Below are 18,690 nucleotides of genomic sequence, written 5' to 3' on the forward strand. Positions count from 1 at the left end.
GCGCGAGTTCGCTGAGCGCCGGGCCGTCGGGCGGGAAAATTTTTCCGCGCAGGAGGAGGGTTTATCCAGTGTGGATACCCAACCGCCCCTCCACCCGGTGTCAAGAGTACACGGTCAGCGCTGAGCTGCGGGTGTAGCCCAAAGGACTTGAGACCTCGTGTTCTGGGAGAGGACAGAGCTCACCGTCTCCAGCTGAGGAAGAGTAAGGTCATTAATTCCAGAAATATTTATTGAGTACTTACTGTGCTTCACGCTGTTCTAAATTCCTGGGAATCCGCTGTGAATGAGGCAGAGTTCCTGTCTTACGTTCTAGTTGGGTGAGACAGACACTAAACAGATAACGTGGACACTGTTAAGTCCAGATAGTGTAAGTGCCAAGGAAACAAAGGAGGGGAAAATGTGATAGAGCCGTGCTGTCCGGTAGGAATCTAGTGTGAGCCACGAATGTCATTTTAAAATTTTAGAAATGCCACATTAAAAAGGAACAAGTTAAATTAAGAGAAACTCAACATGTGCAAAGTATAACCGTTTCAACATTTGGTCACTATAAAATTATTAGTGATATACCTTGCATTCTTTTATTCCTACTAGGTCTTCAAAATCCAGTGTGTATTTTATACTTTCAGTACCTTTCAGTTCAGACTAGTCACCTTTCAGGTGCTCAGAAGCTAGACCTCGGCCAGCGTGGCTGGAGCCGCGTGTGGAGTGCAAGGTGGCGTCAGAGGCAGCGGAAGAGACAGGCAGGAGCGAATCATGTAGGGCTTTGTACCTGTGGTAAGGAGTTGGGATTTTATGCTGGAAGTTTAGAATTGATTATTACCACCGAAAGAAAGCAGAGGTAGTAAATTACTTTCTTGCTGATACCCATAACTCGTTGAAGGGATAAAGACTGCGGTGATTCGGCCTGTGTGGTAGCACCTGGGTCTCCTTGCACCTGTGAGTCCTATAGAGACTCACCCAGAGACCACATCCCAGCACCTTTCTTTGTTTCTTTGAAGCTTATTGCAGAAAGAGAGGGAGGGAGGGGAAGAAAGGGAGGAAGGAAGGAAGGAAGGGAAAGAAAAAGAAAGAGGGAGGGAGGAAAGAGAGAGAGAGGGAGGAAGGAAAGAAAGAAAAAAAGAAAGAGAAAGAGGAAAGAAAGAAAGGAAAGGAAGGAAGGAAGAAGAAAAGAAAAAGAAAATTCAAGCCCATAGCCCAGTGGTCATCACACAAGGACTGGCCTGAATGATAACATCACTGTTGGGACAATAGGGACAGTGACCTTACAGAAGTAAATGCGTGTGATAATAAGGAGGGAAATAACTCTAAGTCCTTCATTAGGAATTCTCTGTAACATCTGGGGAGAGAAAGGTTGGGGAAGGAGAATGACACCTCAAAGAGTGTTATTTAAATACACTTGAAGGGTACCGTTTGAGGATTATAACAAACTTCAATCTTGCCTTCTTGCTAGGGAAAGTCAGGGAGAGGAAATTTCCTTGGGCTTGAGCAGCCAGCAGACCTAGGTTTCGATCCAGCTCTTTGACGCTTGTGCTTTTGGGTATATGACCAGCTCTCTAAGCCCAGCGTTCCTATTTTACACGGTAATACCTTTACCTATGTACCACATAGGTTAGTTTAAAGAATTAAGGAAGGTTTGTTGAATTATCTCACACTGTATTGTACACAGTGACACCCAATTAATGACTCTCATGAGCTAGACTCTCCTTGTTGACTGCCACCCCAGGTATGGAAACTTGTTGGGTTGAGTTCTTAAGGAAGGGGAAACTATGCTGCTGTTTTTCTTTTAATGGCTTGACATTTTGTTCCCACCCCATTCTTTCCTATCTGCCCCTTGTAACTCGTCCCTAAACTCTGGATGATTCAAGTACAGATAGAGGGGAGGCATTTGTTTCAATTATTGGATAATGTTGGTGTTAGGAAATTAATTCTAAATTCTTCATCTTCCTGTCTGCTTCGACCTCACGTAGCCTGGGAAGGAAAGTTCAGTAATTCAGCCAACACAAGCAGAAAGGACGTGAGAAAAGGGGGATATTTTCTACCCTGTTGGAGCAGAGACATTATGGAAAGATGTACAAACAACATACAGCGTTAGTGCAAGCGTGGAACAGACCCAGTTTCCTTGTTCTGTATGGTAGGCAGACTAATGGTCCCTCAAAGGTGTCCGCACCCTAATCCCCAGAACCTGTGAATGTGTTCCATTGCATAGTAAACAAGGGGCTTTGCAGATATGATTAACGTGAGGGACCATGAGATGAGGAGATAAAAAACAAAGAGGAAAAGTGGGGAGTCAGAGATGTGGCAGAAGAGAAGGCAGGAAAGGGACTCAACCTTCCATTGTTAGCTGTGAAGATGGAGGGGGAACATCTTTGAAGCCAAAGAATACAGACAGCCTCTAGAAGCTGGGAATGGCCCTCAGTTGACAGCCAGCAAGGAAACAGGAACTTCATTTCTGCAGCTGCATGGAACTGAATTCTGCCAACCACCTGAGTGTACGTGGAAGCAGATTCTCCCCTGGAGTCTCCAGAAAAGAAGTCTCCAGCCCTACTGATGCCTTGATTTTAGCCCAGTGAGACTTGTGACAGAATTCCAACCTACAGAGCTGTGATAATAAATTTGTGTTGTTTTAAGCTGCTAAATTTGTGTTAATTTGTTATGGCAGCAAGAGAAAACTAATGCACCCTGTAAGGGGTGGAGAGTGAGAAGTGAGCTGTTTTTCTTACCCCACTCCTTGTGCCATTCCAGTTTTCTCATCAGAAGCATAAGTAAGATTTTGCATATAAGCGGTGCACATTTCATTTTAAAGTGCTTAATCCATAGGGGGTTGACATTTTGTTTATGTTGGGTGTTAGGGATCTGATTTAATATACAATAGATATTAAATAATTTGAATACTTTTTATAATTTAGAAGCATTTGTAGATTTTCTTTGGATTTTCCCTTTAAACAGTCATACCATCTGTGGAAGCTTTCTTCCTTTCTCCTTATACTGTGTGTGCATGCACACGTGTGTGTGTGTGAATGCTGAGACTACGACATCTAGGGCAATGTTGAATAGAGTGATAATAGACATCCTTGTCTTGTTCACGGCTTTAAAGGAATGCTCTTAAAGTTTCAGCATGTATGTATGACATGTATGACATTTTAATGCATTTCTTGTTGTTTATTGGGTTAGGGAAGTGCCCTATTTTTAGTTTGCTAGTAGTTTTTTTTTTAAATCATGAGTGAATGTTGGATTTTATTAAATGTTTTTTTCCTGCCTCTATTGAGATGAACATAGGGTTTTTTCTTGTAATGTGTTAATGAAGTGAATTGCATTAATACATTTTCTAATGTTGAACCAATCTTACATTTCTGGAAGAAACCAAACTTGTCATTTCAAAAAATATTCTGTTTAGAATTACTGCATTTATGTTTACGGACAAGAGGGGACTGTGGTTATCTTTCTCATACTGTCTTTGATAGTTTTGATGTTAGAATTATACAGATATCTACTTAATATTAGTAATTTGTTTCTGAAAATCAGATGTTCTATGCAAAAATATTAATTGGGAGCCTATTGCCCTCCGTTTTAAATGGTAAAATTATAATGAGTTACTTGTTAACCCAAACCAACTTCCTAAAATGTAACTAAAATATAGTAAACAAACCTCAGTTAAATAACAAACTATAAATGTCTATAACTTTGCTTCCTGATCACCAAACAATATAGTTGTTAACAAATAGTTGCTTTGTCAGCAGTAACATATTCTCTTTCATTGTTACTGCTTTTCTGTTTAGTTTGCTTCTTTTTCATTAATCTTTAGCATTTCCTCAGCTTTTTTGGTTCTCATAATACAAAACTAGGGGAAAAAAGGGTAATATGAATTATGAAAGGCACTATGGAAATGTGGCAGAGAATGATTCACACTGAGGATGATACTTTAGTGCTTCTTTTATCACTACTGGCATCTATGTGAATATCCCCTTCATTGATATTCAGTGTGTTTTTTGATTTCCTGACACATGATGCTGAGAACATATTGTCAGTTGTGTTTGTAATGTAACTCAGGGCATTTCCCACATCTTTGTTGTTGTTGTTGTTTTTGTTGTTGTTATTGGTAAAAATGTATTGAGTTTTGGGTCCTAAATATATTATTTCCTATATACATAGTTGAAATGTTGTTTTGAATGATATATATGTTATATGATGTTGGAGTATTAAATACAAGAGTTAATTTATTGGAAAAACATTAATCAGGGAAATGTTCTGTGGAGTATGCCTATACTAGCTTTATAAAATTAGTTGGAGAACTTTTTCCTCTTCTCTGAAAAATTTAATGTCAGAATTAAAAAATAAACCTTGCTTTTAGAAGTATCTCGATCTAGTATTTTCTTTGTAGGAAGATTTTAAACTACTGAATTAATTTCTTTAATGGTTTTAGAAGCATTCAGGTTTTTTCTTCAGTCAGTTTTGGTAAGTTATCCTTCGGAGGAATGTATCTATTGTGCCCTGTTTTGAAATTTGTTGGTCCAGGAAGCAGGTAGAGTTCCAAACAAGATCAGCCTAAAGAGGATCACACCAAGAAACATTTTAATTAAAATGGCAAAAAAGTAAAGTTAAAGAGAGGATATTAAAAGTAGCAATGGAAAAGCAACAAGTTTCCTACAAGGAAACTCACCAAAGGCTACTAGCTGACTTTTCAGCAGAAACTCTGCAGGCTAGAAGGGAGCGGCACGATATATTTAAAGTGATGAAAGGGAAAAGCCTACAACTAAGAGTACTCTACACAGCAGAGCTTACGTTCAGATTTGATGGGGACATGCAAAGTTTTATGGACAAGCAAAAGCTAAAAGAGTTCAGCACCACCAAACCAGCTTTATAAGAAATGATGAAGAGACTTCTCTAAGGGAAAAACAAAAGGCCACAACTAGAAATGTGAAAATTACAATAGGAAAAAGCTCACTGGTAAAGGCAAATATACAGTAAACATAGAACTCTGTACAAAGCAGTAGGAAGGTTAAAGTACAAGTAGTAAAATCATCTATATGTACAATGGTTAGTTAAGGGATATACAGAACAAAAAGTTGTAAGATATGATGTCAAAAACATTAATTGTAAGGGGAAGGGAGCAAAAAATGCAGTCGGCCCCTTGATATGTGTTAGATTAGAAGCCTACCCCTCAGGTCATAGCTATCAAAGTATGAAAATAGGCCTCTTTTCTGGAAAGACTGGGCAGGTTTCAGTCTGCTGGTTCTGTGCTGGGCCTGGGGAGTTAGCCATTGTGAGTCTGTGGGAGCCCTTTAGGAACTATCTTTTAGATCCCTATGGCCTTGTAGGTCTTATGGATGCAAGCCCCGCTGGTCTTTAGGGCACCTGTCTCTCAGGTGGAGGTCTTAAAAGTTGGGGCACCAGATTGGGGGGTGTCTGAATCCCTCACTCCTTAGGAAGAAGCTGGGAGTAGTGAGTTCCCTCCCAGTTGGGTGTTGCTGTACCAGGGGTGGGGTTTATGGCGAGATTGTTTCTCAGCTTCTCCTACTTAGCTTGATGCGGGTTTTTTCTCATTTGCCCAATGAGTAAGAGTCAGGTAGTTTCTGGATTTCCTTCAGAGGGAATTGTTTCGTATGTAGCTGTTGATTCCGTGTGTCTGTGGCAGTATGAGCTTAGGAGCCTCTTACATTGCTATCTTGAGCCGGATCCTATACTGAGTTTCTAATGTCAATTATTAGAAATTATTTTTCTAGCATTTCTCTTTGGTTCTTTTTCAAAGATGTAGGTTACTTGTGATATCTTTTGTTCCTTTCTTATGTACCCCCTTTTATTTCTCAAAAAGTGTATTTGAGACTTATATTTAAATATAAACACACTCATTTAGATATTCTCAAGGTCAAAAATGGGCATTGTCTTAACTGTTTCCACTCACTGTCACATGTTGTTTTCTTATAGGTTTAGGTTTTGTTTTTAAACTGTAAGCATATGTTCCTTGGAAACTAAGTTGTGGTAATCATTTGGGTGTGTTCCTCTAGAAAAGATTTATGTCTGGTGTTGCTAGGCATTTGGGGCACTTGCTACCCTGGGAGCACTGTCAGAACATCTCATCCATTCCACATAGAATAGGCTGTGCTCTCCTGCATGAGGGAAGGGTGGTGTTAGTCACTTTCAAGGGAAATGTTTCCCCCGTTTTGTCCTTCTTAATAATAAGTGGGTTAATTATCTCCACTATTTCTCTCTGTATGGTGATTCACTCCCCCCCCCCCCACCATACCTAATTCACTTACTGAGGGTGTTACCTTTCAGGGGTCACAACTTTATGCACGGGTCATTAGTTCTACTTTCCACTTGTTCAGGCCTCATGTCCTAACTCCCAACCGGCCCTATGAAGCCTAAGCCGCAAGCCACCAGGGATAGGTACGTAGATGTCCCAGGCAAATGCCAGCTCCAGAACTTACTTTGGGTTCATGCTATCTCTTATGTGTGACCTCTGAGGACTTCCCTTATTTTTCAACCAACTCAGCCATGCATTTAGAAAGTTATTTTTAAATATTTTATCCAGCATTTTAAATTATTCTGAATTAGGGAATTTCTCTGCATGCCTCCTGCCACATGGCAGGCACAAAACCCAGTTTGAGTTTCTTCATCAGTTTGTTCCTTGAAAAGCGGTCCAGCTTAAGAGCGTTGGAAGGCTTATCACTAAGCCTGCTTTTTCTACTAACAACCTATCTGTAAAGGTAATAATTCTTACCCAAATAATTTATAATTTAGAGCAATTCTCACAGAGTCTCTTTATTAAAGTAACTTGGTTAAATTGTTTGGGAACTTCACAAAATTACTCTGAAGTTCATTTGGAATAAGAAACTGATGAGAATAGCCAGAAAAATTTAGAAAAAGTAGAGTAATGGTGGAGGACTAACTCCTTACTTAACACTAAATGTTAAACAAATATTCTAAACTTAAATATTAAAACATTCTCAACTTTATAAGGTAATTAACTCAGTGTGGTATTGGCACAGGCACTCACTGTCAATGGAATGGAAGATATAACTGATAACAGTTCCTGCTGTATGTTACATCTTAATGTGTCTTAAAGCAAGCATCACAAATCAGCAGAGAAGGAAGGACTTTGACCCACACCTGTCACTGGCAAGAGGGATTTGTCATTTTGGAAAAAATAAGAGTATTACTTGATATAAATCAAAATAAGGCCTGTGTAGTTTAAGGAATTAAATGGAACAAAAAATCAAATAATAGAAAGGCTAAGTGAAAACATTTGTTTGATTGTAGAAAGGACTTCCTAAACTTAACAATCAGCGACTGTTTCTGGAAGAAACTGGTTACAAGGAATGGTGATGTAGTAGAAAGACTTTCCTTGTTTTGGCCATGAGAAAGTATTACCTTTCAAATTAATAAATTATCTTTATTTAAAAAAATAAATAAATGGAAGGAGTAAAACACTAATTGATAATCTTGATTTGGCAAAATTTAAAACTTCTTTATCTTCAGTAATTAAAGGGAAATTCCATGTATCTACAGGCCAAAGTCTTATAATAGATATAATTTAACAAATATAATGTTTAATAATAAAATATTCATGTTAATCTTTTGAATGCTGAGAACACCGTGGGACCTAAACCAAAAAGAGAAATTTCACAAAAGAGAAACATGAGTTCTGAAATATATCAAGAAGTATTAATACCTTAAGGGATTCTATGAAAACTATTTTTGTAACACTACTCATTTGCATAAATACAAGCCCCTAAATTTCCAGTTTGGTTTTCTGATATTCATATATATATATTTTTAAAATAAATTTATTTATTTATTTATTTTGGGCTGCGTTGGGTCTTTGTTGCTGCCCGCGGGTTTTCTCTGGTTGCATCGAGTGGGGTCTACTCTTTGTTGCGGTGCGCGGGCTTCTCATTGCGGTGGCTTCTTTTGTTGTGGAGCACAGGCTCTAGGCGCGTGGGCTTAAGTAGTTGCAGCACGTGGGCTCAGTAGTTGTGGCTCCTGGGCTCTAGAGCGCAGGCTCAGTAGTTGTGGAGCACGGGCTTAGTTGCTCTGCGGCACGTGGGATCTTCCAGGACCAGGGCTCGAACCCTTAGTCCCCTGCACTGACAGGCGGATTCTTAACCACTGTGCCACCAGGGAAGTCCTGTTTATTTACTTATTTATTTTTTACTAAAAGCTCGGCAGGCCTATGTTTAAAGAGGCTTTGTCTCTTTCTTTCATTTTGTTCTTCTTTTGTGGTGTGATTGGGCTTAAATTTTTTTCTTGCAGACTTATTATTATTAATTTACTAATCATTATGCTTATTGTATTTATATATAAATGATGTGTTTGAATAAGATGGGGTTCGTCTTAACTTAGTTACCAGAGACTTTATGTGCAATCTTCTCTGCACCACCATTTTAGAGATCTTACAGAAGTACTGACTTGTCAATGACAGTGATACTGCAAAGAGACTGCTAAGTGAATGCTAATTCAGGAAATTCCTTACACCTCTGATATTAGTACAAGCAGGAAACCACCAGGTGGCAGTACAAGCCAAGCACAAAACCTGCACTATAATTTATAGGTGCATATTCTCAGTTACACTTTAATTGGAATGAAATTAGCAATCGAATATCCACATTTGAGTAGAATCACCCACTTCCCTAGGTGTTTTTTAAACCTGGTTTTATACTAGTTTTTCAGAGGTGATGCTTTGATTTTTTTTTTTTTTTTTTTAAATATCTGGTCAAGTTGCATGGGAAAGACCTGTATGCTACTTTGAGTAATCCAAAAGAACATCTTATGTATTCCAGTCCAGACAAAAATGAGACATCTTTCAGTGGTAAGATTCCTGTGCTGCAGAACTATATGTCCTAAGCCGATCAGGAAAATAAAGCTGGTGCGTTTAGTCAGGAGCCAGCCTGCCAGGAAATATACATAGCAATTGGAGTTGAATTATTAATAGATACTTCTTTTGTGGGTTAGACAGCTCAATCTGTCTCAGTTTTTTTTTAAGTCAGGTATGACTTGATTGCAGCACTTAGTCACTTTCTGGAAATAAATAGTTGCTAGATAAAAATACGATTTTTTATTTTTATAACTAAATATATGTGGCATGTGTTTCATATCCATACATTTCCAGGAGTATTCTTAGGAACATCTGTTTCCATATTAGTAACTTTTCTATTTGGTGGTGCTAGAGTCTTTCTTTGGGGGAGCAGACAGCATTGGAAGATCTTCTGTGAGACTGGTGCTCCTGTGAGGCACAGCATAGCTCCAACAGCACAAACCCCCAAGCCTGGGTTTCTAATGAGTGGCTTTAGTTGTGTTTTTGTTTTTGAATTTTATTTTATTTATTAATTATTATTATTATTATTTTTAACATCTTTATTGGAGTATAATTGCTTTACAATGGAGTGTTATATTTATTAATTTTTATACAGCAGGTTCTTATTAGTTATCTATGTTTTACATATTAGTGTATACATGTCAGTCCCAATCTCCCAATTCATCCCCCCACCCCACCCCGCTTTCCCCCCTTGGGGTCCATATGCTTGTTCTCTACATCTGTGTCTCTCTTTCTGCCTTGCAAACTGGTTCATCTGTACCGTTTTTATAGATTCTACATAAAGTTAATATACGATATTTGTTTTTCTCTTTCTGACTTATTTCACTCTGTATGACAGTCTCTAGGTACATCCACATCTCTACAAATGACCCAATTTCGTTCCTTTTTATGGCTGAGTAACATTCCATTGTATATATGTACCACATCTTATTTATCCATTGATCTCTCAGTGGGCATTTAGGTTGCTTCCATGACCTGGCTATTGTAAATAGTGCTGCAGTGAACATTGGGGTGCATGTGTATTTCTTTTTTTAAAAAATAAATTTATTTATTTATTTATTTCTGGCTGTGTTGGGTCTTTGTTGCTGGGAGCGTCCTTTTCTCTAGTTGTGATCAGCAGACGCTACTCATTGTTGTGGTGCATGGGCTTCTCATTGCAGTGGCTTCTCTTGTTGCAGAGCATGGGCTCTAGGCATGCAGCCTCCAGTAGTTGTGGCATGTGGGCTCAGTAGTTGTGGCACACAGGCTTAGTTGCTCCGCAGCATGTGGGATCTTCCAGGACCAGGGCTCGAACCTGTGTCCCCTGCATTGACAGGTGGATTCTTAACCATTGCGCCACCAGGGAAGTCCTGCATGTATCTTTTTGAATTATGGTTTTCTCTGGGTATATGCCCAGTAGTGGGATTGCAGGGTCATATGGTAATTTTATCTTTAGTTTTTTAAGGAGCCTCCATACTGTTCTCCATAGTAGCTTTATCAATTTACATTCCCAACAACAGTGCAAGAGGGTTTCCTTGTCTCCACACCCTCTCCAGCATTTGTTGTTTGTAGACATTCTGATGATGCCCATTCTAACTGGTGTGAGGTGATACCTCATGGTAGTTTTGATTTGCATTTCTCTGATAATTAGTGATGTTGAGGAGCTTTTCATGTGCCTCTTGGCCATCTGTATGTTTTCTTTGGAGAAATGTCTGTTTAGGTCTTCTGCCCATTTTTGGATTGTGTTGTTTGTTTTTTTACTATAGAGATGCATGAGCTGTTTATATATTTTGGAGATTAGTCCTTTGTCCATTGATTTGTTTGCAAATATTTTCTCCCATTCTGAGTGTTGTCTTTTCATCTTGTCTATGGTTTCCTATACTGTGCAAAAGCTTTTAAGTTTCATTAGGACCCATTTGTTTATTTTTGTTTTTATTTCCATTACTCTAGGAGGTGGATCAAAAAAGATCTTGCTGTGATTTATGTCAGAGTGTTCTTCCTGTGTTTTCCTCTAAGAGTTTTATAGTGTCCGGCCTTACATTTAGGTCTCTAATCCATTTTGAGTTTATTTTTGTGTATGGTGTTAGAGAGTGTTCTAATTTCATTCTTTTACATGTAGCTGTCCAGTTTTTTCAGCACCACTTATTGAAGAGGCTGTCTTTTCTCCATTGTATATTCTTGCCTCCTTTATCAAAAATAGGGTGACCATATGTGTGTGGGTTTATCTCTGGGTTTTCTATCCTGTTCCATTGATCTATATTTCTGTATTTGTGCCAGGACCATATTGTCTTGATTACTGTAGCTTTGTAGTATAGTCTGAAGTCAGGGAGCCTCATTCATCCAGCTCCGTTTTTTTTCCCTAAAGATTGCTTTGGCTATTTGGGGTCTTTTGTGTCTCCATACAAATTTTAAGATTTTTTGTTCTAGTTCTGTAAAAAATGCCATTGGTAGTTTGATAGGGATTGCATTGAATCTGCATATTGCTTTGGGTAGTATAGTCATTTTCACAATATTGATTCTTCCAATCCAAGAACATGATATATCTCTCCATCTGTTTGTGTCATCTTTGATTTCTCTCGTCAGTGTCTTATAGTTTTCTGAGTACAGGTCTTTTACCTCCTCAGGTATTTTATTCCTAGGTATTTTATTTTTTTTGTTGCAATGATGAATGGGATTGTTTCCTTAATTCCTCTTTCTGATCTTTCATTGTTAGTGTGTAGGAATGCAAGAGATTTCTGTGCATTAATTTTGTATCCTGCAACTTTACCAAATTCATTGATCAGCTCTAGTAGTTTTCTGGTGGCATCTTTAGGGTTATCTATATATAGTATCATGTCATCTACAGACAGTGACAGTTTTACTTCTTGTTTTCCAATTTGTATTCCTTTTATTTCTTTTTCTTCTCTGATTGCTGTGGCTAAGACTTCCAAAACTATGTTGAATAATAGTGGCGAGAGTGGACATCCTTGTCTCATTCCTGATCTTAGAGGAAATGCTTTCAGTTTTTCACCATTGAGAATCATGTTTGCTGTGGGTTTGTCATATATGGCCTTCATTATGTTGAGGTAGGCTCCCTCTATGACCACACTCTGGAGAGTTTTTATCATAAATAAGTGTTGAATTTTGTCAAAAGCTTTTTCTGCATCTATTGAGATGATCATATGGTTTTTATTCTTCAATTTGTTAATATGGTGTATCACATTGATTGATTTGCATATATTGAAGAATCCTTGCATCCCTGGGATAAATCCCACTTCATCATGGTGTATGATCCTTTTAATGTGCTGTTGAATTCTGTTTGCTAGTATACTGTTGAGGATTTTTGCATCTATGTTCATCAGTGATACTGGTCTGTAATTTTCTTTTTTTGCCATCTTTGTCTGGTTTTGGTATCAGGGTGTTTGTGGCCTCATAGAATGAGTTTGGGAGTGTTCCTTCCTCTGCAGTTATTTGGAAGTTTGAGAAGGATGGGTGTTAGCTCTTCTGTAAACGTTTGATAGAATTCACTTGTGAAGCCATCTGGTCCTGGACTTTTGTTTGCTGGAAGACTTTTAATCACAGTTTCAATTTCATTACTTGTGATTGGTCTCTCCATATTTTCTGTTTCTTCGTGGTTCAGTCTTGGAAGGTTATACCTTTCCAAGAAATTCTCCATTTTTTCCAGGTTGTCCATTTTATGGGCATAGAGTTGCTTGTAGTAGTCTCTTATGATGCTTTGTATTTCTGTGGTGTCTGTTGTAACTTCTCCTTTTTCATTTCTAATATTATTGATTTGAATCCTCTCCCTCTTTTTCTTGATGAGTCTGGCTAATTTATCAATTTTGTTTATCTTCTCAAAAACCAGCTTTTAGTTTTATTGATCTTTGCCATCGTTTTCTTTGTTTCTATTTCATTTATTTCTGCTCTGATCTTTATGGTTTCTTTCCTTCTACTAACTTTGGGTTTTGTTTGTTTTTCTTTCTCTAGTTCCTTTAGGTGTAAGTTTATATTGTTTATTTGAGATTTTTCTTGTTTCTTGAGGTAGACTTGTATAGCTATAAACTTCCCTCTTAGCACTGCTTTTGCTGTACCCCATAGGTTTTGGATCGTCGTGTTTTTGTTATCATTTGTCTCTAGGTGTTTTTTGATTTCCTCTTTGATTTCTTCAGTGATCTCTTGGCTGTTTAGTAACGTATTGTTTAGCCTCCATGTGTTTGCGTTTTTTACACTTTTTTCCCTGTAATTGATATCTAATCTTATAGTGTTGTGGTCTGAAAAGATGCTTGATATGATTTCAGTTTTCTTAAATTTAGCAAGGCTTGATTTGTCACCTAAGAAGTGATCTATCTTGGAGAATGTTCCATGTGCATTTGAGAAGGAAGTGTAATCTGCTGTTTTGGGATGGAATGTCCTATAAATATCAATTAAATCTATCTGGTCTATGTGTTATTTAAAGCTTGTGTTTCCTTAATAATTTTCTGTCTGGATGATCTGTCCATTGGTGTAAGTCCCCCACTATTATTGTGTTACTGTTGATTTCCTCTTTTAGAGCTGTTAGCGTTTGCCTTATGTATTGAGGTGCTCCTATGTTGGGTGCATATATATTTATAATTGTTATAGCTTCCTCTTGGATTGATCCCTTGATCATTATGTAGTGTCCTTCCTTGTCTCTTGTAACATTCTTTATTTCAAAGTCTATTTTATCTGATATGAGTATTGCTACTCCAGCTTTCTTTTGATTTCCATTTGCCTGTAATACCTTTTTCCATCCCCTCACCTTCAGTCTGTATGTGTCCCTAGGTTTGAAGTGGGTCTCTTGTAGACAGCATATATATGGGTCTTGTTTTTGTATCCATTCAATGAGCCTGTGCCTTTTGGTTGGAGCATTTTAATCCATTCACGTTTAAGGTAATTATCAATATGTATGTTCCTATTACCATTTTCTTAATTGTTATGGGTTTGTTTTTGTAGGTCCTTTTGTTCTCTTGTGTTTCCCACTTAGAGAAGTTCCTTTAGCATTTGTTGTAGAGCTGGTTTGGTGGTGCTGAATTCTCTTAGCTTTTGCCTGTCTGTAAAGCTTTTCATTTCTCCATCAAATCTTAATGAGATCCTTGCCAGGTAGAGTAATCTTGGTTATAGGTTCTTGCCTTTCATCACTTTAAATATATTGTGCCACTCCCTTCTGGCTTGTAGAGTTTCTGCTGAGATATCAGCTGTTAACCTTATGGGAGTTCCCTTGTACGTTATTTGTCATTTTTCCCTTGTTGCTTTTAATAATTTTTTTGTCTTTAATATTTGTAAATTTGATTACTACGTGTCTCGGCGTGTTTCTCCTTGGGTTTATCCTGCCTGGGACTCTCAGCGCTTCCTGGGCTTGGGTGGCTATTTCCTTTCCCATGTTAGGGAAGTTTTCAACTATAATCTCTTCAAATATTTTCTCGGGTCCTTTCCCTCTCTTCTCCTTCTGGAACCCCTATAATGCAAATTTTGGTGCATTTAATGTTGTCCCAGAGGTCTCTTAGGCTGTCTTCATTTCTTTTCATTCTTTTTTCTTTATTCTGTTCCACAGCAGTGAATTCCACCATTCTGTGTTCCAGGTCACTTATCCGTTCTTCTGCCTCAGTTATTCTGCTATTGATTGCTTCTAGTGTATTTTTCATTTCAGTTATTGTATTGTTCATCTGTTTGTTTGTTCTTTAGTTTTTCTAGGTGTTTGTTCTTTAATTCTTCTAGGTCTTTGTTAAACATTTCTTGCATCTTTTCGATGTTTGTGTCCATTCTTTTTCCGAGGTCCTGGATCATCTTCCCTATCATTATTCTGAATTCTTTTTCTGGAAAGTTGCCTGTCTCCACTTCATTTAGTTGTTTTTCTGGGTTTTTATTTTGTTCCTTTATCTGGTACATAGTTCTCTGCCTTTTCCTTTTGTTTATCTTTCTGTGAATGTGGTGTTTGTTCTACAGGCTGCAGGATTGTAGTTCTTGATTCTGCTGTCTGCCCTCTGGTAGATGAGGCTATCTAAGAGGCTCTTGCAGGCTTCCTGATGGGAGGGAGTGGTGGTGGGTAGAGCTGGGTGTTGTTCTGTTGGGCAGAGCTCAGTAATACTTTAATCTGCTTGTCTGCTGATGGGTGGGGCTGAGTTCCCTCCCTGTTGGTTGTTTGGCCTGTGACCCAGCACTGGAGCCTACAGGCTCTTTGGTGGGGTTAATGGTGCACTCCGGGAGGGGTCACACCAAGAAGTACTTCCCAGAACTTCTGCTGCTAGTGTCCTTGTCCCTGAGGTGAGCCACAGCTGCCCCCTGCCTCTGCAGGAGACCCTCCAACACTAGCAGGTAGGTCTGGTTCAGTCTCTTATGGTGTCACTGCACCTTTCCCCTGGGTCCTGATGCACACACTACTTTGTGTGTGCCCTCCAAGAGTGGAGTCTTTGTTACCCTCAGTCCTGTCGAAGTCCTGCAATCAAATCCCACCAGCCTTCAAAGTCTGATTCTCTGGGAATTCTTCCTCCCGTTGCCGGAACCCCCAGATTGGGAAGCCTGATGTGGGGCTCAGAGCCTTCACTCCAGTGGGTGGACTTCTGTGGTATAATTGTTCTCCAGTTTGTGAGTCACCCACCCAGCGGTTATGGGATTTGATTTTACTGTGATGGCGCCCCTCCTATCGTCTCATTGTGGCTTCTCCTTTGTCTTTGGGTGTACGGTATCTTTTCGGTGAGTTCCAGTGTCTTCCTGTCGATGATTGTTCAACATTTAGTTGTGATTCCAGTGCTCTTGCAAGAGGGAGTGAGTGCACATCCTTGTACTCCACCATCTTCTCAGGAAATTTTTAGAAGACGTCCACTTTACAACATAGAATAGTAGCTATGTTTCTCGCCTCCTCCCCACCGCCATGCCATGGGGAGAGGGCAGGTGGGTGGACTGGCGACACTGCGCTGGCAGCTCGTGGCTCCCTTGCCCCAAGCTCGGCTGGCTGCCCTGCCCCGCTCTGCTCTGCCCTGCCGCCGTCGCCACCACTGCCACAGTTGCTTTAGCTGTATTAATGTTAATATTTGCTTTAGTCACTGAAAGAGAATTCGAAGTTGCTCGATTAGAGATCTGAAGTCTCTCAGCTGAATAAATTAAATCCCTGAGTACTGAGGCAACTTGAAATTGACCACACAGAACCTCTGTCAGGAATCTGTGAGACAACACGGCGAGCCCAAGAAGGGCTGAAAGATGGGAGAAGTTTGAGGATTCTGATCCCTTAAACTTTTAAAAAGAGGAAGAAGTAATTTCAATAAACTCTGGTCTATAACGACAAACGTGGTCTCAATTCTGTAATGTACTAACAAATAAGTGATTGGTGAGTCCTTAAAAGCAGCATCACTTATTCATGAGAAGCCAGAATGGGTTTAACACCCATCACAGCAAGATTTCTTTTTTTATAAATGCTTTTTAAAAACAAATTTATTTATTTATTTATTTATTTATTTATTTATTTTGGTTGCACCCGGTCTTAGGTGCGGCATGTGGGATCTTCACTGCAGCATGTTTAGTTGTGGCATGAGGGATCTTTAATTGTGGCATGCAGGCTCTTAGTTGTGGCACGTGGGCTTAGTTGCGGCATGCGGGCTTAGTTGCGGCATGTGGGCTCTTAGTTGTGGCATGTGGACTTTTTAGTTGCGCCATGCGAACTCTTAGTTGAGGCATGCATGTGTGATCTAGTTTCCCGACCAAGGATCAAACCCGGGCCTCCTGCATTGGGAGCATGGATTCTCACCCATTGGACCATAAGAGAAGGTCCCCCAAATTTCTTTTTTAACAAGGCATCCAGACCTCCAGAGCTGGGAAGGGTGGAGAACCTAGAAATCTGAATTTGAACAAGACAAAGTCTCTTATCATACACCTCTGGCTGAAATGAAACGTGTCATTGTGTATATTGATAATTAATTGAATAGGTACCAGGGGTGTTGTTTATAGGTTGATGTCAAATGGAGGGATGGTTCTAGGGATGTCTTTGACCTTTTCCTTTAATCCTTTTTATTGGTGATCTGGATAAAGGTGTTGAAGACACTCTTAACAGTTTGGGATGATATGAAGTTAAAGAAGATAAATTAAATGGTCAAACAGGATCCTAAAATCTTAGGCTTGTTGAACTTGATGAGTGTCAAAAGAATGATTTTAAAGAGCATATATGTAAAGACCACTACTTGTGTCCTAAAATCAACAGCATGTGTACAGGATAAGTCATATCTTAGCTGTAGCACACCTGGGAAAGACTTAAGGGAATGTTGTTGGCAGTGAATATAGTATAAATCAGCATGTACCATGGCAGTCAGCAGCATAAATGTTAACTTAGGTTTTATTAATCAAAAAGTGTGCCATGCTGAAGGAGAGAGATGTTTCCTCTTCTCTTGCCTGGACCATCCTGTCTTCATTTCTAGGCGCTATACCTCAGGTGGGCCATAGACAGGCTAGGGACTATTCAGGAAAAAGACAAGCAAGATAACAACAATAGAAGCTCTGTTATAAAGGAAGTGGCTGAAGGAACTGGGTATTAGAAAGTACATTGTAGAAGATGGAGTGACACTGGCTTCACATGTTTGGAAGTCTGTCCTGTGAGAGGGGGATTAGACTTGTTCTGTATGATGTCAAGGGATCAAATTAAGATCAAGGGGTGGAAACCTTAAAGAGGCAATTTTGACTTTCATATGATGACTGATGGTTGGAAGCAGTCCCAGATGGGCACAAACTGTTGAAGAGTTGGTGAGTTTCTCATCATTAGGGTGTTCAAGCATGGACAGGTAAGAGCTTAGAAATATCTTAGCAACTGATACATAATTGAATGAGTTTAAAAATCCCTTCCAATTCTGAGAGTTTACGGTTATTTTCTTAATGCATTATTTAGCTAACAGAACTCCTTAAGAACAGGCATCTTTAAAGATTTCTCAGTATTAATTTATCCGAATAATCCTAATATATGTTGTTTTTTCTTTTCAATGTCTTTAGTCAGCACAGGCAGTATCAGGATTTTAAATGTGACCTTTATTCTTGTTGCCTCAGAGAGATGGTCAAAGCCCCAATACCAAGATAAACACCCTAGTTACCAAGTACTTCCAAATCCTGAAGAGATTACCTAAGCAGGTTGTGTTATATGACTGGGCAACCATTTCTGCCTATATTAGCCCATTGCTCACCACTGGGTTGGAGCCTAAGAATTGGCAATGAAGATTGTTAGATAGAGTCATTGGCATGCTGCAAGATCTCCGTCCGTGCCCCTGGGGGGAACTGCTGGGAGAACTTGATAGATATGGAAGTTTGGGAGACTCAAGGACAGTGACGCTCACTAAGAGAGACTGTGGCTGGAGCCACCCATGCCTGCGGTGGCTCAGAAGAGAGAGAGACCTTTGATGGGAACAGTCTCCAACACCAGGAAGGGGGTGGCAAAGGTGCATGTTTCCCCTAGACCACAAGTGAGGTTATTTTAAAAGGTTGCCTGGAGGGGTGGACTGCCAGCAAGAGGGCCTGATGGAGGAGACTAAAAGGAGGTCAGTGAGAAGAGATTAACTGACAAGAGCCAGACCATCTAGGTTCAAATCCTGGCTCTGCTGCTTATTTGCTTTGTGATCGTGGACAGAGGTGGAGCAAGAAAGGTAGAAGAACCTAACCCCATGCTCCTGCCCAAATCTTAGGAAGATGGAGCCAATTTAAATTAGACAAGATTTTTGAATTTGGACAGTAAATAAAAGGGGCTTTTAAAATACCCAAGTAAGACTTTTCTTGCAACTTAAAGGGATAAAGAGAACTATGGGACCTTCCCAAGTCTCCAATCAAAGGTAGAAAATGAGCCCAGAAAGCAGGTTTGAAGAGGCAGTGGAAAAAATGATAAAGCTGCTTTCTGTGTACAGCCTGTGCAGACCAGCTCAATAAATAGATGAACTGGT

At 39.4% G+C, this 18,690-nt stretch overlaps 1 long non-coding RNA gene across 2 annotated transcripts in view; it reads left to right on the forward strand.

Moving 5' to 3' along the window:
• The first annotated feature begins 17 nt into the window (after positions 1-17).
• Positions 18-18,690, forward strand: part of LOC130707244 (uncharacterized) — a 259,676-nt gene continuing 241,003 nt past the window's right edge. Inside the window, exon 1 of one of the 2 annotated variants that reach the window (XR_009007144.1) lies at positions 18-207. This is a non-coding gene — a long non-coding RNA (uncharacterized LOC130707244). The remainder of the gene's footprint in view (positions 208-18,690) is intronic. The other variant, XR_009007143.1, reaches the window with a different exon arrangement.

This window comes from Balaenoptera acutorostrata, chromosome 2 (assembly GCF_949987535.1).
Source record: "Balaenoptera acutorostrata chromosome 2, mBalAcu1.1, whole genome shotgun sequence".
NCBI classification, from domain to species: domain Eukaryota; kingdom Metazoa; phylum Chordata; class Mammalia; order Artiodactyla; family Balaenopteridae; genus Balaenoptera; species Balaenoptera acutorostrata.